Below are 22,432 nucleotides of genomic sequence, written 5' to 3'. Positions count from 1 at the left end.
ACATGAACTAACCATCCCACAAGTAGCCTACCAACAGCACTACTTCAGCTCTTCAACATGCTACATTTCTTTAATAAACTCAGAAGCTTCCCACTATTTGTATATAAATTCAGTATTTCAATTAATGAAACAAGCTATAATTTGCTATTGATCTCACTTGGAGTGCTGCAGAAAATCAGGGCATTTTGGAACACCTCTCATGCAGGTGCCTATTGTTCTTAGTCGGAGGTTTAGACTAGGAAAAACCTGATGAAGTGACCATGCACAGCACCTTCCCCCGGGCACTCGGTCGCTCAATTCCACGAATAGTAAAGCTGCAATTTTTTGATGTTTGCCACAGCAGAATCTAATAATTTTGTTGCATATCCAAAGCAGTGACAGTGACCAGAATCTCTTCAAGGAGTAAACTAGTTAAGATATTTCAAAACACAGCATTCACAGATGATTTTGATTGCTGCTACCTAGATATTTAAAAAAATCTTTTTAATAGCTAGATTTAACCTTTGGTGAAGTTAATATATACTTACATCACTATTTGAACAAAGCCACATAAATTTGTGATAATCCTATTAAGGCCTAATAAATAAGCCCTATTTATATTACGCATTTATTATATACTTTATATTTTGGCTACATTTGAGGGAGCTGGGGGACTGAGTGATCAACTCCGAGTCGTTCTGAGCTCCTTCAGTGAGAGATATGTTCTAGCGAGCTCAATTTTTGCTCCTTTTGGAGCAAGAGGCTGCCTTAATTGCCATAAACTGTTAAAGATACAATAACTTCCACCTAACCATGAAAAGGAAACAAGATAGCTTGTGTTACTTGTGTACAACTGTGTTGACGAAATGCAAGGAAGCACCAAGTCCCCACTTACCACTACAGCAGATCACATCTGCTCGGAAGATCCTTTTCATCTTCTTGATGCTATGAAGTCTCCACTGTAGAACAAAAATGCCCTGAAGCCCTCAGACTTCTGCAGTGATTCATTCCTGTGGTACAGCTTTGTTGCCTGTGACTGCAGAAGCAACTGGTGATCATTACTGCAGACAGAGGTTTCTGTTACTATTTATTTTTACAAAGAATTAGCCTTTTCTGTTGTAAGAAAAGGTAAAGAAAAGAGTAAAACCTAACTACTACTATGAGAGATTTTCTATATTGTCCTATATTAGCACTTTGTGTTCTAAAATATTTAAGAGAAGGTACAAAATCATCCTTCATCTGGCTCATTTATTCTTGTTCAAGAGAGGTGTGTACAAAGAATTACAATGCTGATAACTCTTCTACAGCAATATAAAGCCCTCAATGCTATACATGTCAGTATTTTTGCCTCTTTTAATTTAATACTGGCAATGACCAACTTGTTAAGAAAACAGAATATGCAGTGAAACTTGTTTCTTTTCATGTTTACTTCCATGCAGTTTTAGATCCTATTTCTGCTCAAAACTAGAAATACTGATTTATGGCACAAGGCAGCACTGCACTGAACAAGAGCAGAACCACTAGCACGAGAGCCCTCAGCATGGTATGTCCCTCCCGAGCACGATGACAGCAAGACTGATTGACATGAAGTCATTCGGACCACCTGTGTGCCCAAGTAGCAGATCAAAAAGTTGTCTATGTCACTGAAATCAGTATCAATTGTGAAGGTGTCACCCCACAGACCTCACCTTGGCTCCACTCACTGCCAAATGTAACAGTATAAACCTACCCTCTGCAAACACATCCTCTGGAATGCTTATGAAATATCACCAACTACAAATAGTTGAATTTATCATTGTACAAATCATGCTAAAACCATGCAAAGATAAAAAATGCAAATGCAAAAATGATAGAGATAACCACTAAAAAGGAATAAAACGTTATCTATATTCATCATTGTCTATTCTTCCTATGCATACCAGAATTATTTGTAGAGCTGTAATGTTGTGACTCATTCAGATTCATGATGATCAAAAAAGCCTTTATTACTAAACCTCGGAATTTAAAAAGAAAATTTTGACACCCTTCAAAAAAAGAAACTTTGAAATAAGCTTTTTTGGAATTAGAAGCTTTGTTTCAGAATTTTATAATAAAACAATAAAGAACACTACAGAAAACACTTCTTTTCCCAAGTGAAACTGAAATTTCCCAAGTATTCCAAAAATGTTGAAACAATACCACCATTTCACTAGGACTGTTACAATTTTAGAGTTTGTTTACACAGAACTGTAGAGTAGTTCCATCTATCTGCCAAACACTCAAATAATTTAACAGTAGTCAGTAGGTTTTGAAAAAATACAAAACTAAAAACATCAAGTTAAAAGAAAAGCAATCTGATTATTAACCACCCAAGGTGAATGAGATTAACTATCCTTATGCAAGAAGTTTGTTTCAGAAGGCTACAATTCAATCTCTTTCCACATCACTGCATGGCATTTTGGCTCAGGATTAAATTAAGGTAGGCAAGCGATTTTTTAGATATATCTATATAAAGACTGTTAATTTTATAAGCAAGTTTTAGAAACAGAAAGAACAACTTAATCTACCCAGCCTTACTGCAAAACAAGGCTCTGAGATGGCTCTAGCACCAGAAGATTTCAGAGCATGGCTCACAGACCATTTGTAACTGCAGTTGAGACAAATAGAGATAATTACAGTTCAGACAACTACAGATAACTCAGAAGCCCAGTTCATATTTATGGCCAACCCTCCTCAACTATTGCTCGTGGGCAACGCTTTAAGCCACAACATAAGGGTGCCAAAGCTAGAAAGAGCTGCTGGAAACGATCATTTCGCACCAGTCAGCTTCAAGAGATCCGCTGTTTTAACAGAAGGGTGAACCCCTCCCTTTTTTAAACCTTTGTCACAGGGCACTTCCAATTATTAATATGATCTTGACAACTGCACAGCAGTTTTCTATGGCATTTCTTTAACTTCTGCTTCGGTTCGTACATTCTGTTTAATGGTGAAGCCCATTCTTGCGTCGAGACCACAAGGTGCCTGTGGGAGCGCTGCCTTTGCAAGGTGTAGAGCACACGCCACGATTCTTGAGCCCTACACACTTCTGCAGCCACAGCTTAAAGGAGAAGGACAGCAGAAAGATTAAAACAAGTCATACTTAGAAAAATTACATGTCAATGGCTTATACTAGTGACTTTTTAAACTCTTCTCAGGCACCAATGCAAATCGGCAGTGATGTTCATTAGCTACTCAAGGTTATACAGCTCATAGCCTAAAAGAATTTTGACTTAAGCCATCTACAGTTCAAACCTAAAAGGGTTCCCACCAACTTCCATGTGAACTGGATTAAGATCGTACTTTTCAGCGTGCTCTTACGTCTACTTTCATCTCGTTTTCAAAGCTGAAATGCCAGCCAAGCGCAAGTAGATGATCAGTACTCTTGCACCAAAAGAAAAAAAAGAGACCCTTTGGGCTTCTGAAATCTCCCAATCAGAAAATACAGCTCTTAGTGTCAAGCTCTTGGATTGGAATATTTTCTTCCCTAGGAAAGATGAAAGCGTTAATGCTTGACACTGGTCATCAAAAAGAAAGTGAAAAGAGAATGGGAAAACTGGCAGCTCTAAGACCCTAAATTGTAGTTAAGTGCTTCTTTTTCTTGCAGTTTTTCCTGCTCATTTTTTTTATTCGTTTTAAACTCAAAAAGGATGCTTTCACTTTTACTTTATTTATAAATAACTCTACATTCACAACAGGAATACAAGATTTTATGGTCAGTCTTATTATAATGAGTATAAATAAGTAGCAGCAATGGGCTGGCTAATTGAGAAAAAAAAATCTTTCCCAAAACTTCAGCAAGGAAGGTAACTCATGCATGAGGAGAAGCAGCTGTTCCTTTGATGGTCCCTTAGCATTTAGTACCTCCAACAAGCATAATTCTTATCTGGAATGTCTGCACAGCATAATACAGCACCCAGAAGTACCCAAAGGTCCTGTGCTAAGGCAGGTCAGTCAGTCACATACTGCTGTCCTTTCTGGCTCTATAATCTGCATTGTAACCCTGCAAAGAGAACACTAGTGCTTTGCCCTGTACCATACCAATAGAGGTGAACCAGTTGAGGTTCCTAAAGCTAGTGAAATCTCTAGAAATTTATTGATGCACAAGCTTACCTTTGGAAAACAAGTTCAGTACATGAACATACTTCTGTTTCTTGTGAAGAATCCTTCATATGCAACTTTGAAGCATTCGATATTGTCTGTAGCCCTTTCCCAGTATCATTGGATGGGGCACAGCAAGGCATAAGGGCCATGGCTCAGTAACAGCCAAAGCAGAGTCCCTGCCTCAGGTCTGGCACTGGTCCAGTCGTGTTGATGCCACTGCTGCAGAAGGGTGTCAGCAGCCATACGGACTATAGAGGTCAGCTTGAAGGTGTAACATGGACATGCTTAATGCCCATCCTTGTTATAACAAATGCTGTATCCCTATTAAAGTTCATAATGAAACAAAAAGTCAAAGATCTGCAAAAGGCTTTAACACTATTCCATAAATCCTGATGAGAGGTAGAGAAAAGCCCACTTGTCTTCGTAAAGCACACACTCCTCCAGTGGTTTCCCCTTCTGTGGTGCTGTAGTGTGACAGTAAAGACTCCCCTCTATTGGAGAAAAAAAAGCAAATCAAGCCTTACTTCAGGGACATCATCCTTGGAAAAAATAGGCAGGAGAGAAGGTAAGGAGAAAGCGTTATTCGGAGCCTAATTTAATCCAGTCAGAAACAGTTCATGGAAGAATTTCTCGATATACGAGAAAAGAAATAGGAACTAAGTTAGTTTTAATGAGTGTACGTCTACCCAGAAAGAGAAAAAAAAAGAAACCTGACTGAAATTAAGAATTGGACCATTAAAAAAACCTTAGTTCAATGCTGTTATAAAAAGGTAGTGAATCAGGTCTATAGTTCCAAAGCAAAGGCTGGAACAAACCTCTTCTAACTTTGATTTGAAAGTACATTTAAAATGTAAAGTGGCCCTACATGGGTAACTCGTGCCATCTTGTCTCCCACAGCGGGACCAAATGCTGCACAGAAACAACTTCCCAGCACTGTAACTCGTGGGCAGGACAGTCTGTATGTGACCTGTCTCTTGTACAGGGTCTGCCTCCCAAGTCAGAGCAACTCTGTGGTGACACAACACTGTCAGGAGCTCATCTCTAGCAAATCCTTTCCAAGAGAAGTCAAGAACAACAACAGAAGCGTCACATGAGAATTATGGTAACTTTTTATTTTGTGACTTTTGGAAAAGAATAGGGGGAATTGGCACAGATAACTAAGCAACCCTCAGTGACTGAGCAGGCCAAATCGAATTGGGCTGCTTTGGCGGACTTGGCTATGGCGCCCCGTCCCCCCGGTGCTGCTTCACGTGCCACCAGGCCCCAGTGCTTCTCCTTAGGCAGAACAGCTGAAAGCAAGAACTGAGGGAGAAGTGATTGATGCCCTGAGTTCCCACAGCCCTTTCAATTAAATATATTCCATTTCCATTGCAAAATATTTTTATTATGAGTTATGGTTTTGTCATCCGACTCGATGAAGGCAAGTTTGCATGAACGACTCAGACCTCGGCAAGGGAAACACTTTAATCAGGTGACCTTTCCCTCAGTCCTCTCCACACTTTCCAGAAACAGACACCCTAGCTAAAATTTTACTCTTTGCATACAGAGGCAGTTTATTGATTGAGCAGCGTTTCTTAGTTTGCAAACCACTTACTCAAAGTCAAAAAACATTGCAACCTCAACCTCTTAACTCTCAGAATAAATCATTACATCACTGTCTTAGAAAGCTCTATACTATTTGTGCACATGATGAAAAAGCACCTGAACATCAGACTGGAGAGCAAACACCTTTTCAAGGAGTTATCAGAATTCTCTGGAGAATGGGGCTGACATGCAGCTGGTGGAGAGGTTTTGACAACGTACTTCAGCTTTCAGGACTCTGCTTTTCTGAGCAACCCTAGTTTGAGGCTTATTCATCAAATCCACCACAAGGAAGGGAGGAAAAGCCACACACCCATGAGCCACACAGTCATTCCACAGTTTGGCACTGCTTAAATCTAGATGCTGCTAATTCCCTAGGTCATGGTACACTTTCCAGTTGTCACAAGACAGCTGATATTACAGCATTTTATTAAAGAAAGGGCAGTAGCTGGACACAGCCACCATCTCTCATTCACAAAAATAAAAAAATAAAACTTTAAGAAAACAGCAATAGCTCTCAGGGGTCATCTTTGCAAGCAACCAAATCTGAGGGACATTCAGTGGTAAGGTGGTAACATATTCAATATGCAAGAGCCACCATCCTAAAACAACTGATGCCAGGGAATATGAGGGAAGTCAGCAATTCAGCTGACCACAGATCTCATTTAAAGCAGAATCCCTTCCTTGCCAGAGTGATGAAGTGACTGCAAGGCCTGTAGCAACTGATAAATTAGGCTAAAATTAAAAACACACAGGAACCAGTGAAGTGTTCCCTCTGTAGAAATTAAAGGAGATGCTGAAGCCTTACGTCATCCCACAGTGCTGGCTGAACTTTCAGGTCAGCACCAGCACTGCCACATCCTCATTTTTTCATATTTCAATATGTGTTTCTAGAATCCTCCCCATCTGCTTTACCAAATGGACAAATAAAATATGGCAAAAATTCTACAGATGAAAAAAATCTGTCCTCAGCAAAACAGCAAGGAGCTCATCTTTGTCAAGCCTTACCCCTTCCCTGCCTGTGGTCAAAAATCACCCCCTGACTGAATATATTGAAGAGGCTACTGGTTCTCACAGCAACCTGCGCTCTCAAATGCCTGATTTTGCTCATTCCTATTTCAACAGGAAAACCAAACAACATAAGTAATTCTCTCCTCCTTAAACAAAAGTTTTTAGAATTTGATCATACTGTGAAAACATCAAGTCTTCATGTCCTCTTACCTGAAATCCCCATACAGCACTCAAATTCTGTACGTATATTTTCTGCAGATGTATTTTAAATAGATGCACTTCAGGTTTCAAGTGCATCTCCTCATTATTTTGAAACAAGCAGCATGTCTTCAGCTACTGTAGCATGCCATAAAAACATAATTCCCCTACAAAGGCCACCGTTGAAGGGCTCTATTACTGTGCTCAACTGCACTGATATTTGGGTAGGACCAAACGTTTATCTAGGCCAGCAACTGGGGCAGCAGTCAGCTCCAGATACATGGACACAAAAGAAACAAACATAAAATACCAGGAAAATTGCTTCCCTCACTGAATCTTACAAGCTTCTATTATGTTTACACACTTTCAGAACCAAAGGGCATGTGGACCTTAACACATATTTGCTTGTGTCATGTAACATTTCTTCTGTCAATCTCACCACTTTGTGACCGTTTATACCTGCGGCAAGAAAATCTGGAAACTAAATTATATTCACTTTGAGAGTGTTTTCTACATTGTGCAAAATAAAGCCTCTTCTTTCATATCTAACCAAGATTATTTCTACTATGCTACTATTAAAAATACCAAAATGGGCATCATCTGTTCACCTTCTTAAGTTTCATGATTTCCTAGGCTTTCAGGAGAATTATCCAGACTGACTTTAGCATCTCTTTCCTTACCCGCTAAATTTAAGTTAATTTTGCTCTGGTTTTAGGTTGACTTTTTGATCACTAAGTGTCTCTGCCAATTTGCTCACTACATATCACTGTGGATCCCAGCCACTAGTGCTAACGCCTGTTGCTTCTTACCTTTATGGAGCTACCAATTCAGCGATTCAACAAAAGTTCCCTCATCCTGTATTTTCCATCACTTTTTCAAGCTGTATTTTCTGGTTGCAAAAAAAATACTATAAATACTGCACTCCTATGGCAGCAACACATAGCACCCCATCTATCCCTGCATTAAGAAAGGATTTTTTTCATTTCATTCCCAACCTGATCAGATTAAGCTGCTGAATATTTCAGCATACTGCTCCTAGTTACTTCCCTGGATGAAAAGATTACTAAAAAAATCCTTCTTTGCTTTTCTGGCTAACCCTGACCACATTTCCATGCGGTCGCATTGCTGCGTACGAGAAGGCAGACGCCCTGCCCCGCTCCCCACGGCTGCGCGCGGGAGTTCAAAGCACCCATGGAGCGAGAGCCCCATCTGGAACAGCTCTGGTACCCTGCTTCAACTTGAGGGAGGGTTTGCTGCAATCCCCACACAGATCTGTCATCATGTATCTCCTGTTTTCCTTTCTCTCCATAGGAATCCTCCCTTTTCTTCCCAAGGCACACATCCCAAACATTTTTATATGAATATAAATGAAAGAGGTATTTATTGATGTTTAAAGAAGTTATTCACACAAGGCATAGATTTTTGCTTCACAGAATGAATCAGCTGCAAATCTGTAACATATGGCAAAGTGGATAGATGTGAGTTCTGTTGCTGATGTTTTTAAATAAAGTTAACTGACTGGCTGGACAACACTACCATTTACATCATTCCACTTCAGCAATGAGAACATAACTCACTGTTAGAAGAACATTCTGGGGGTTGCCCCGGGTTATCACTGTAAAAACAAAAGCAGAAATACCAGACTCTGGATATATTGCACAGTGTGCTTTACATCTAGGAATATCATTTATAAACTGAAGTTTATTCAGAGTGTATCAGCACATCAAGCATTTTCACTGCACACTGTAGGTCAGTCTTTAAAGCCAAATGACAGAGGACAAGGCATCAGACCAGAGTTCAAGCCATTGCCTAGCCAATCAATCAGTCCATTAAGAGCACAAACATTTCTCCATTGCTAGGATTAGTTCAGTTATATATTCATCTACTTTCCTGTCATGTTAACAGCTAACAACTTATTGGAATTCCTTAAGATTTGGATAAAATCGCTCTTCAGCAGTCAACATTGCCATTCCCCTAGCGAGGGCACTCTATCTTCAAGTCAACTTTGTGTTTTAGTCTTTTTAAATTGTATTGTGAAATTATTAATTGAAACAAATCCTGGGTTGTAGATCTCAACCAACATCTTATGCTGAATTTCAGACCAATCAAAGCAAAATTCCGCAGCCAATTTCACTGACCACTCCATTTATATAATTCTGACAGATATAGAAATAGCTGTAAACAGAAGTAGCAGGTATAAAACTAAGTTAAGAACTTCAAGACCAAAACCTTTCTTTTTAATGCTGATTCTTACACTTAGGCCAACTTGAAAAAATAAAAACAGTATTTCTTAAGCTACAAAAATTCCATTTAGGCCTAGACTTTCATTTGGCTCTTCTTCATACATAATTAGGATGCTTTCTTATTTTTGCAAGCAACCTTACAATTATGAGTAAATTTTACTTTAGTTATTGTTTTTCAAAGTCATTCTATTCGCTTAAGTCAGTTTTCCTGCAGAAATATTCAATAAAATAGAAATACATGAATCATTTGTTTTCCTGAAAAGGAAATATTTTGGACAGCTAGTTTACAAGAGCAGCAGCAGTATTAGAGCTCCTAGCAATAGAGATTTTCCTAGGGTTAATTTGGACTTTACGGTTGCATTAGGAGCGCACACCACTATTTCTGTTTAGTGTTAATTTGCTTAAGCACTCGCTAGAGGATAGCCAAGCCAAAAAGCATTTGAGAGATTTACAAAGTGGCTCAAAAGTAATTTGAATACGAGGAAAATGGAGATGATGAAGAGTAAATGGGAAGCATTTATTTTGCTAAAAGTATGATTTTTGTTTTAAAAATCATTATGTTTGATATGAAAATAATGTATATATTTATTCACTGGCAAACAGCTGCTTTCAATTAGCTTAACAACTCTTTAGTATGAGTCTTCCTCTCCTTCATTAAAATGTAACCACGCAATCAGACTGATATTTCATGGTGAGTCTTCACCATTTCTAAAGGATTAGCTGTTGTTACACCCCTGCCAGGCCATGTGGGGACAGACCCCATGATGCCAACCTTTTTCTAGCTGAAGCCAGTTACCCTGGGGATTTATAACCCTGGGTATATTTATAAAGGGCTTCAGCTGAAAAAGAGTGGGAAAAAATGGGAATGATAACCAGTAAGGTAGCCAGATTTTCCTCATTCCTTCAACTATTCATTAAATTCATTCTCAGAAATATACACACACACACACACACACACACTACTTGAGCAAACATGCTTTCCTTCACACACTTAATACCCGGAGCTGCAGTGAGGGGTTGTACACAAGGGTGATCTGGTGATTCAGGGCAATACCAAAGGCCCTTCAGGAGGACACTAACACCAGAACTAAGAAAACGAACTTTGCATCCCTGCTCTCAGCAGTGTCTGTGTATCTATCTGGCAGATGTACGAGGCGTAAATTACTTCAGCAGAAAGGAGAGGGAGCAGTGGAGGACCTTTCACACCTCCTTTCCCAGCACATCCCACCAGCAGCGGTGACTTCATGAGCAGCACCCTCAGCTGATAGATGGTACCACAAAACCTGAGGGAGATGTCCAAAACAGCACCCCCCCCCCTTTTTTTTTTTCCTCCTGTTTTTGCCCTAGGTAAGAGCACAAACTTGTTTCCCATATGCATAGATGTGTGTGTTTGCTTTAAATGTACACATCAGCATTGCCACATCCCCATCTGCTATTTCATTAAGCAAGATGATATAGCTGTTAACTTTTTTTCTCTTTGCTTCGGTTTGCATCCTTTTCCTCATGATTTTAACGTAAGCTAAACTTATTAAATATAACCTATTACTACACTTTCTGCCTAGGAACAGCAAGCAACGATTCCCTTAGAAAAGCAAGCCAGGAAAGAAACAGCAGGGCCCAGCAAGGCCCCCGCAAGAAGATGAAGGGCACTGCACAGCCCCGGCCCAGCCCCGCCAGCAGCGGGGGCCTTCCCGGGCAGAGGCCCTTGGTCACCATGCCCATCTGCACTGACATGTCCCACAGCTGAGGAGCACTCTTAAAGGATCAAATTGAGGGCAATTTCATGGAAATCTTGGAGTTTATTGCACATAAAAGTCATCTGACACTCATTTAATGTTTGGTAACCTGCAGAGTTTAAGAGAAACAAAACAACCTGTCAGCCCCAAGAAGTGTATTCTGGCTGTTGAGATTTTGGATTAAAACATCAGGCAGTGTTCAATGCTAGGCTGTTAATGAGAGCAGGTTTTATTTAATTATTAGGCATGCCTGCTCCATCATGAGGCCTCACCAGAGGCTGCTGCAATCTCACCAGCAACTGCATTTTTTCCAAAGCAATAGGTACCTATGTAAATGCCTATTTACTACTTGTAAGGCAGGAGGGCAATCCTGAAACTGTAAATCTTTTGTGTGTTTTGTTCATTTCTGGCTTCTTTGGGTCTGAAACAGCATCTGAGATGCAACACGGGGGTGAGAAGCACAAGGTGTTGTGAGATAAAACACGAGGTGTTGCCAAACAAATAGCCTGTATGTGCAGACGAGCATACTGCAAGGAGTCCCTCCCGGGCCTTCGGAAGCTTCTCCTCTTCTCCATGCATTAAGCAGCAGTTAATTCTGTGCAGCCATCTCCAGCTTCAGTCCTGCACTCTGGAGTTCTGGTCAGTTGGGGTCTGTCTCCTCCTTTTAGCCCCTCAATGCTCTCTGAGCAGCTGACATTTATGCTGCTCATAATTACACTGCCTGTTGTGCACCAGTGCAGTCTAACCCATAATTTTTCATTATACAGATTCTAGCTCCCTAGCTTTTCATTATTTCAGGAACACCAAAATTAACATAGGTCACATTACTACAACCAAACTAAAGCACACTCAAGCCCTCAATCGTTTGGGCTCTCCCCTCCATACAGAAAGCTAGAAATCAAAGTCTTTGATGAAGTTTCCTCTCGGGAATTTCAGCCATGAAGATAACTGAAATAAATCACATTTTGTCTTTTGAAAAGACAAATCTAAACATTATTGGAGCATTGGCCTAGCCATCCAAAATATTAACAAAAACCCAGATAAGAAGCCCAAGAACTGTAATTCTTGTTTCTCTTGTATGTAACGAGAAGGTAATTCTCTAGTAATTGTAATTCTCTTTACACAGGCTTTCAGAACAAGCCACCCCCAAGCTGAACAGGAACTGCCTGGAAAAAGTTTCTGAACAAATAGACATACCAACCCCAATCACACAACACAAACCATCATTGATGACAAAATACAACCACACCATCCACTGGAATTGTGCTCTACCTTTAATACACCCATGCACAACATGTACTTAAAAATAATTTTTGCATTATTTCACCTTTCTACAGGCTCACCAGGAAAAAAGTGTATCCCTTCTGGGCATACTTTCAATACTTATCTATCCACTCCTATCATGACGAAGGTAAAAACGCAATTTTGCCTTTGAACAGTCGGCACGTATGGTAGATGACTTCCGATTGCCAAAATTCTTTGGTGAGAATGTAAATTATTCCCACAGGAAATGGATCAGGCATCCACCCCATGGTATCACATTAATTTTTACCCCTGCTTAACTAGACACATCTTAGATACCCCTGGCATTCCTTTCTCTAAATGAATATTTGTCCAGACTAATCAAAGACCAAAATAATGATGATTTTTTTTAAAGAAAATCTTCATATAGATAATTATTATTATTCAGAAGGGCAATGATCAGGAAAATAATATCTTCAAATCAGCAGGGGCTATCAAACCATGCTTGTTACACAGTGTTACTATCATTTATAAAAGTATACTCTAATTAAGGCAAATGAGATAGCAAGAGCACAGTGACACTGTTAACTTAATGACCTCTAATGAAGTTATGTAAAATTTCTTTGAATTTCAACGTAATCATAATAGATAAAATTTTAAATAATGAGAATAATAAAAACAAAAACTTTAATGCCATACAAAATAACCTTCACGATCTTTCTCTTCTGTCTAATTTTGGTGTTTGTGTATTAACAACCTTGTTTATCACCCAACATCATGTACATCTACTATGGACATGAATTAGTTTGTGGCCAGTGGCATCCAACAGCAAAATGACACCCGTGCTCGCCAGCCAAACAACCTGCCATATTTTAAAAGGCTGTGATACGAGAACTTGGCAGGCACTAGGTGGGCTGTAGTTCTGACCTGATTTTCAATTCTGTCAATAGGAATCTTATCAACGTGGTGTTCCCAAGTAACCTTCATTCAGAGGCAGATCCAAGGACAGAAGTCAGAGCAGTCCTTCAGATTCAGGAGGGATGCCAGGTTGTTTGGTATTTTTTGAATATCTCTTTGAAAAACAAAGGATGAAAAACTTCTTTCAGCTCATTTCCTAGAAGAACTGTATTTTGTTTTCTTCCAGAATGCAACCTCAGAAGCACCATAGCATATTTTGGATTCTCAATCAAAACAAAAAGTTTTTAAAAACAGGCAATTTTACTTCAGACTGCAAGTTGCAGGTTACTTTAGAGATCAGTAATAAAACTGAATGCACTGTTTTTTCTTATCTGTACTAAGAGTACTTTGTTTTGAACTGCAGAGCAAGAGTAAATGCCTCATACGAGTATCTTATAAAAAATCATTTGATTAGAGCTCTGGAAGCACAGTTATATTAGACTTTCCACAATAATGTAGCCAGACCTGTTTAATGCCACAGATAAGTCATAAAAAAACAATCTGGATAGCCGGAGAAGATTTGCACATTAGGCTGTATTTTTTCCACTGGTTATTATGGGGTGAAAAACAAATCTGGATTATTATGTACAACTAACCATCAATATTGGGAAGTAATTTTTCAAAGTCAGAACCATTTAAGTTCCTCCTTCCTAGGAGGATTTATCTCAAAATCCTAAGAGCTGCTCTGCATACCAGTAAGAGCACATGCAGAAGATTTCATTTGCATTCTTAAAAGCCTCCCTCTTCCCAAGGAGGGATCCTGTCCCAACCTTTTGGCCAAATCCTGTCTCTTCACTTACAACTGCAGAGGGATTTGTAGCACAGCAACAGGCCAACGGGATGCAGGAAGATCAAGGAAGGATGTCAGAAGCTACATGGAAAGAGAACTTTGCACCAAGAGCAGCGGCGGCGGCACAAGCGAGCGGGACAGGCTCCCACGCGACGCTGCGCACCAGCGCGCGCCTCTCCAAGTGCCGACCCACAGCCGGGCGTCCCCAGGAGCCGCCAGCTCCGACACTGCTGTCCAGCGATGGAAATGGTGCGGGAGGTGCCAGCACGCACATTTGCTGTAGAGGATCTGGTCTTGTTACATTAATCCAGGACCTTTTCTGTATTACTCATGCGCTTCAAGGTGTTCAGTTCTGTTCGTACTTACAATTTTTCAAACTTCTGCACCAAGCCTCTGAGAGGGATCAATTTTGCCTCCCCATTCAAGTGATTTCAACTTTTACCAAATTCCTATAAAATAAGTTTCCTATAAAATTCCTACAATGACTCCTATAAAATCACATTTTTTATTGTATGCATTTACTATTTGCTGTTATGCATGTGCTATGCACGTGATTCAACTTGAGACTTGAAAGCAGTTACTCATTCCCCTGACTGGTAAGAGCTGGGTCAGCTTAGCTATTTTCGTTACCCTTTGATAAATATTTTAATTTCAGAAATGTTTCTGTAAAGGTCAAGTAGCATTACACACATCCTTCAGTACATGGTTGGGCAGAGTTCAGCATCACACACTTTGATATACTCCAATTTTTAGTAACACAAAAGAAGTTACAAAATTTATCAGGTTTTCTTCCTTGTGATTTCAAGCTGAGTATATGATATCTCTGAATACTTTGCTGCGATGACATTTTAGTCACTATGTTTGATATTAAGAATCTTTTTCAAGCCTGGGACTTCTCCAAACCATTAGGCTGACGTTCAGGTTAAGAATCACTCATGACAATCAGTTGAAATTCACAAAGCAAAAAAAGAATATTTAGGAATTAATAATAGAAAATAAAAGTCAACTGCTAAAGAACAACTGGCATCTACAGCCCATGTAACACATACAGGACATTGATTTTTTTCCAGTCAATCTTTCTGCCAAATATTCTTTGCGTAAATATGTTAAAAAATAGCAAGTCTTGGAAAATTGGAGAAATTCAAGAAGATGGGAGTATTTCAACAAAACAGGAGTATTACAATAATACAGTGCAGAGACGCACTGCAGCCATATTTAACACATGTCGAAAGGCTGACACATCATCATGGCATCACTTGCCGTGTACAGCTGGTATCAGCGTTGTGGATTTTTTGGAAACATTTTCATTTAACCTAGCTGGTATTAGATAAAGCACACAAAGAGATTATAAACTCACAAGGAATGAGCAACCCAAGGTTTTGAAGTGAGCATACACGCCATAGCTGTTGTGTCAGTTTGCCACTTCTGCCTTGAAATCCTACAAAATAAACTCAAAGCAGAACCACTGTGAAATTAAGCACCGACTTGACCATCCATTCCATTGCATTTGACAGCTCAGCGTCCCACAGCAGAAGGCAGCAAGGGCTCTTGATGACCAATAAAAATCAGCAAGCATTAGTGGTAACACACATGAATTTGCACTCCACTTTCTAACACGACAGTTCATCTGTTTGTGCTCAAAAAGTCTCACTTGGAAATATTCCAGGGATTTGTCATCCTATTTCCCTGAGCTGGTACAAATCAGCATTACTTGTTAGTTCTAAATGGTATTACAACTCAGAACATTTTAAAGTTTTATATTGTCTATTTCCCATTCCATGCTTATTTTGTCTTATGCTTCATCCTGCTAAACAAGTTAGTTCTACCCCCCTGCTGTGTAAAAACAAAAAATGTTATTAAAAAAACACTAGTGCTGTGAGAATTCTTTTGTGTGTTGTGTCTGAGCAGCTGACATCTGCTCACGCACAACGAGGTGCAGTCACCACAGCTCACCTTACTAACAGGATTCCTAAGGAATCTTTAGGCTGTTTCCACAGTTGTTCATAAAAACAGAAAAGAAATGGAGAGTTTGAGGACGGAGATGCAGTAGATATAGCAACAACAACAACAGAAAAAAGGTAAAAATGTAATCAATGCTTACTAACTTTCATATAAGATGCAGACTTTTACTTCAATGCTGCTTTACACTGACATTCTAATTGACTTCATTAGTCTTGAAAATTGTCGCTGCAAGTCAGACAGGCTGACTGCCTGGCTCCTGCAGTTTCAAAATAGCATTAGAAAATGCTAATTGCTAAATGAAATTTCAAGCTAAGATGTCCTATATGGAAATACATTGCACTTCAAACAGATACTGAGAGCTTTAGAACCCGCAAGTAAAACAGGAATTTTAGAACACAAACTCAAATCACTAAGATGGGAAATAGGGTATTTGAAAAAGCCAGGAAACTCCAAAGCTTCTAATATTACAGCAATTCAAACATATAAGACATCTTTGATGTTCTGCTAAACAGCTTATTTTGCAACTATTATTTACGATTTCCTCACTTACGTTCTTTACAAGCACTACACAGTTCAGATTTCCAAGAGAAATAAAAAAGCTCGCCTAGAGACCTAGAGACACATGTTGTTGAATACTAAAAACATGCAGACTCCTAAGCTTTCCTTAATGTACAACTGCATTCTTACAGCACTTATGAATAAACCCCATCAGGCTTTCCCTACAAGGTAAAACATTTATTGGGAAGAATGAGGGAAGAAGGGATTACCAGATCTAAATTTGGTAGAATAGTTTTGATCAGGTTCTCCTTAAGTAAAGATTTAGATATTCATATGTTTTGTCATTTAGTTAAATTCTTAGCTAATTCATTTTGTCTCTAGATGTCTTTTCCCTCATTAAAATATTAGTAAAAAATGAAAAATGCTCACTAAAAAACATTTCTCTTACATTGTGGTCTCTCCAAAATTATCTTTTCACCTACTTATTCTCTTTATACATTAGACCGGTAACACAAAAACATTCCTGTAACATAACACACTAACAGAAGTGTGGCCAAACTCAGAAACACCCATCTCCACATCAAATCTGGCATGAATAAACCCAGAGAAGCCACTTAAAACTCACTTGGAAGTCTGCCTTAGTCATGGGTGACACAGCAAGGAACGGTTCCTTCATCTCTCAAGGCGTAGTAGCCAAGTAGCAGTTCACAGGCTTGAAAATTTGGTTCACGAACGTTGGAGACTCTGCTCCATGTTGCAGACGTAAAGACCAGGACAGTTTTGGCCAGAAACCAATATTCTAACACCTGCATAAAGCAGGACATTATTAACACTGAAATTTAGGTAGTGGCAATAGGAATTAGCGAAACACAGGGTTCCTTATTCTTCAGCCCCTGCTACAATGGAAGAATAAGCAGCTGCAAAATCAACAACTGCCCAATTAACTGCAGCCTTCTTGACATGCTCCTGTCTATCCATTGGGGCATCCTGCTCTGAGCAGCACATCTAGCACAGGGACACAGTGCCACTAGGTACGACAGATTGAGACAGGCAAAGACAGGAGCAGTTACCCTGTTACCACCAAGGAGGGTGGCTGTCACACCAAGAACCCAACTTAGAATGGGGTCAGCTAAGGTGCAGGATCCCATTCCATGACATTCCAGGAAGAGGGAAAGGAAACTTCAGCAGCTGCATGAGAACCTCTACAAATGCTGTCAGGGAAGGCGTTGGCACCGTCCTCTGTCACTCTGCAGCTTGTCATGCATCCAAGCCAGCTACTTCCAAGACGACAGGGCAAGAACAGAGTCTGGTTTCAGAGGTTCCCCCTGCAGAGAAAGCGTCTGCACCAGCGGCTCATCTACTGAGGATGAGTTACACATACAGACCCAGTGAGCTACCTGCTGGTCAAGTATGGCTCAAGTATGACCAAGATGCATTTACTTTCTACCTAAAGCTACCACCAAGCAGCACCTCTGACACTTTTATAATGCTCCGCATTTAAATTATCCAAAGAAATCCACATGTATGTACTAGTTAACACAATAATCCAGCTGGATGCCTTTTCCCCTTCTGCATTCCTCATATGCTTCATAATAAGCAACAATTACAGAATGCTGCCTTATTTACACGAATTTTACAAAGTAAAAAAAAAAAAAAAAAAAACGCTTATGTACTAATACAAGATAGGCCATCCTGAAGCTGCTCAGACAGCTACTAGAGACAAAAGTTCAAGTTCCTTTTGCTTATGCCAAGATTTCCATTAGAACATGGGAGGGAGGGCAAGCCAACCATTATGCTGTGCGAAGCGACCATCTTCGCTTCCCCGCCCAGCCCCACCAAAGCACTAACACTCGGCAAATCAAAGCCTGCAGCACTGTCGAGTCTGCAGCACTCTGAAGTCTGTCTCTCTTTCCTAACTATGGCAGAAAGCAGGTGTCTGCAGAGGAGTAAAAGGACAAGGCAAAGATGATCATATTTCTCATTCTCATGTTTGTGTTCAGACACTGAGTCAGAAATAGCTCTCATTTAATAGCTCTCATTTCCTTAGCCTCCTCTGTCTCCTACTGAACCCACAGATTCATATCCACAACATCCAGCAGAAAGGAGCTTCACAGTTTGCAGGAGTTGCAGAGCCTGCAGATTCTGAAGTTTATGTGGGTTTGGATTAAGTGGGACAAACCCATGAAATCATTAAGTGCTACTGTGCTTAATCGTAAGTGTAATACATAATATTGATCAGCTCTGAAAACTGTAACTACAAAACCAGCCACATGTTATTTTACAAATACAAAAGAACCTCAAGCATAACTAAAAATTCTTTCAGAAAAGAGTTATCACTGCTATAAACTGGCTGCATGGGATTTGTGCTAAGGTATCAACGATGGCAAAGAGCAGCATTTCTGCAGTTTGTCCTAATGGACACAGCACACCTGAGTGTGAGTACAACACAGAATAAGTCATCTTACACAGTTTTGCAAAATTTGGAAAAGAGATCCTAGGCAACTGAAATACTTCCTAACAATTACTTTAAGAAACATAGGGTAAGAGGAAGAATTCTGTCACAGGATGACAGCAGAGTTGATTAAAAAAAGAGTCTGTTAAGTGGACTTAGTTTTAAGCTTTACCTGAAAACAATAGTGCATTAGTTATAACACTCAGAACTGGGACACGTTGAAGATTGACAATGACCACAACATATCCTGAAGGTTGAGTCCAAAATGCTTCCTAGTTTCACTTGCTGAGCAGCAGCTCTAAGCAGCCATGACCAACGGCACCTGTGAATAGGGGAGAGGGGAAAGATTGAGATCAAGGGGAAATGAGTTCGAGCCTCAAAACAGGCAACAACTGCCAAAGCCCTAGTTCTACTGAGAGTCATAAATCCAAGATTCTATCTTACATACAGTAATACAGTTTGATAAAACTGTTATTTTACTTATAGCAAAATATTACCAGAGTGGAGCAAACCTGAGCCTGTTTTGTGGACCTGATCAGTGTTACCTCAAGGGGGCTTCCAAGAAAGCCAAGCTCTCAGCAACCATCTCAGCACTTGGTAATAGGAAGAAACAGGGAAGAAACTTCCCTTTGAAACAGGCAAGAAGATGAGTCCCTGCTGCTGCTTTAGCTTCCTTTAGGTCTTCATTGAGCCTACAGGTTCATCAAGCCTGAGCTCACTTTGCTTTGCAAACTGCCACTTCTGTCAACAGCTCAAGGCTTGTCAGGGCCTAGTATAGGGCGTTAGTGACATGGGAAGGTCTATTAAATCCATGGGTCTGGAAACGCAATAAGTAACTGGAATTTATTTTACAAATAAGAACAAAAGTATCAAGTAATAGAATGAAACAAGCACATTCAACTTGAACATAAGGAGGATATAGAAAGCTGAATTCTGCAGAGTGGGTAAACACTTAGAACCACACAGCTTGCATTGCGTTTTTGACTGTTTTTGTAAGATAGAGCTGTTTCTATGAAACCAAACAAGTAAAGCCATGGGAAATGCATTAAGAACAAATTTGGGTTGGTAGATATAGGCAGCACAGCTCAGTCGGCAGTTACCATCTCAGAATATTTTCAGGAACTGTTGTCTTCACTTCAGATTCTGTTTATTGCTTTAGCCCATCCACAAAGCATGAACACTTGGAGGAAGCTTCTCTATCATGGATTTTGTCTATACTCAAGAATTGCTACTACTCAGCAGACGCACCCTTTCACATGCACTCTAGATCAGAAAGTTCTCTATAGACAGATCTTACCTGGGGAAATAGTGTATCTAGAGTCTTCTGGCACCTTCTGTCCTCATCTCCTTCAGTTAGCTAGCTGTGGATTTCCAGTTTTCAGCACGGATATTGCCCAGTTCCATGGCTATCTGTTGGATGCTGTGTGCTGGCTCTGTTCAACATGGCAGAACAGTAGGTGGTCTAACACTGCTGGTGACTGCATGGAGCAGTTATCTTGTCCAAGTCAGATCAGCTAATTAAGAACTTCTTAAATAACCAGGACTTTGAAATGCTTGACTGAACTAAAAAATGAGGCCGGAAATTAAGGCAGTATTTAGAGAAGACTTTGCAAACACTGTAATTCTTGGGTTGAAGGCAAATCTTGACACCTGGCCCATGTGGTCCATAGCTCCTGCAGGCTCCTATGAATACTCATTCCCATGGTTCATTCCTAGCAAGGATACCTTCACCCGCTGCTGTTAGCCACAACACTTCATGGCGCGTCTGAAGTTACATACACAGGTCACTGCGGCTGTACAGACGCTACAGAGTAGAAAATGACTCGATCAGGGAAATAACTCCAAAGACTCAGAAGACTTGGAATTTGTGCTAATCCCATCATTTTGCTGCAGATCTCTCCACTCAGACTGCTACACAACTGTACAGAGGAGGATGCTACAGAAAACTGCGTTTCTTTTAAGTGGTCTGAGATCTGCCCTTGAATTTTCAGTCAGTAACACAGAGACAACTAGATCCTTAATCTCTTAAAGATGAGATGAAGGTAACAGATATGTCTCAATTTTCACATTGGTATCCAAATGTGACATAGTAATATGCTGTTTGACCACTGAGATCACAGAAAATACAGTTTTAAGCATGTGAAGTAGCACTGAAGCATATGGTAGGCAAAAATAATCTCTTAACTGTTATATATAGCAATTAGGAAAAGTATCTTAATTTACAATTGTTAGATTCAAATCCATTTTTTAATAAACTAAAGGAGAGGAAAGTAAACAGAAGAAAAATGGTGCAGCTTGGTTCAGACCAACTTGTTTACAAAGGAGTACAGAGAGCTCGGTGATATTTTAAAGAAGCTGAGATTAAAGTACCTATTTCTTTTCCCCCAAATACTTCTGGTTAGTAGTAGGCTAATAGTACCACAACATTTCTCCTAGGATATCTTTCTATATGAGAATGTTATGTTAATAGTGAGGTTATGATTCACTTGAAACACTGAAGAACCCAGCTCATCCATTGCAAGTGTCTTCCCAGTTTAGTCATTTCTAGGCTGTGTTAAAACTGGAGAGCTGGCCTAACTGCTGCGTTCCCCAAAAACAAAATGATTGCAACAGAAAAGGATGGAAGAGGAGAAAAACAAGAGGAAAGTAAGGAAGTCATCTACACATTTCCATGTTAAAAAAAAAAAGGAGCAAAAATTGTGTTCTAGTCTTTCCTGAGGCCTTTGACAGCATCTCTAAACATCAGTGTTACTTTCAAGCTCATCTTACAGTGGTTTAAATTTAAGTGGTATCACTGGATCAAAACAGCTGTCATGAAGCCAGCAGGCACAGAAACTCTGCCCTACCTTTCACCCCAGGACAGCTTATTAATGCTAATTGTGAGTGACAACAGTTGAGGTATCGCAATTTTGTTTTTATGAGTGTAGACTTTTCACCTCCTGCTTCTCATTTTGAACCAGCTTCTCCTTAAAGCATCGCAAAGGGGCCTAACAGCTGCTGTTTTGAGACCTGGTATATTAGAAGATGCACAACTGCACTGAGATGTCTCTAACAAAATACTAAGAAGCTGATGTAGCAGCTTTCCAGCAACTAGTCTTCCTTTATACCTTCAAAGCGTGCTTAAAATAAATGAAAACTAGGAGCTAACACTACAATCTCACCTGCAGTTGAAAATATTGTCTGTAGAGCTGCACTACATAAACATCTTAACATTCTTGCCTTGAAGCTGCAGATAATCAGTGTACAGTACAAAGGCCATCACCAATTCTGCCTCCACCGGCGGCCACAGTAGCAGTACAAGTGGTAGAAATCCTCCTCTGCCACTCCAGCAACGGCTGTGACGACACGGATCCAAGAGCAACATCACTGCCACAAAACAAACAAACAAAAATTCCTTCGTATACAATAGTGTATTTCACACTGAGCACTAAAAACGACGTTGAACCAAGCCTGCTTGCCATAGATTCTCTAATCCTCAAGTTGTAAGGGTAAATTACATTCTACTGTTCTGACTGATCTGCTCAAGTTACATATTTTATTCTTTCTTTTCTCAGGACAGAGAACTAAGTGTATTCTGTCCTTTACTCATATATGCTACATAGCATCCACCATGATTTGAAGCCTCAAGCCCCTTTGAGAAAGTATTCTCTCTCTACACATATAG

The sequence above is a fragment of the Tinamus guttatus genome, unplaced genomic scaffold, assembly GCF_059628265.1.
Source record: "Tinamus guttatus ecotype Peru unplaced genomic scaffold, ASM5962826v1 Tinamus_guttatus_pri_ptg000287l, whole genome shotgun sequence".
NCBI classification, from domain to species: domain Eukaryota; kingdom Metazoa; phylum Chordata; class Aves; order Tinamiformes; family Tinamidae; genus Tinamus; species Tinamus guttatus.
The sequence above is the reverse complement of the archived record's forward strand: the minus strand, read 5'-3'. Positions refer to the sequence as shown.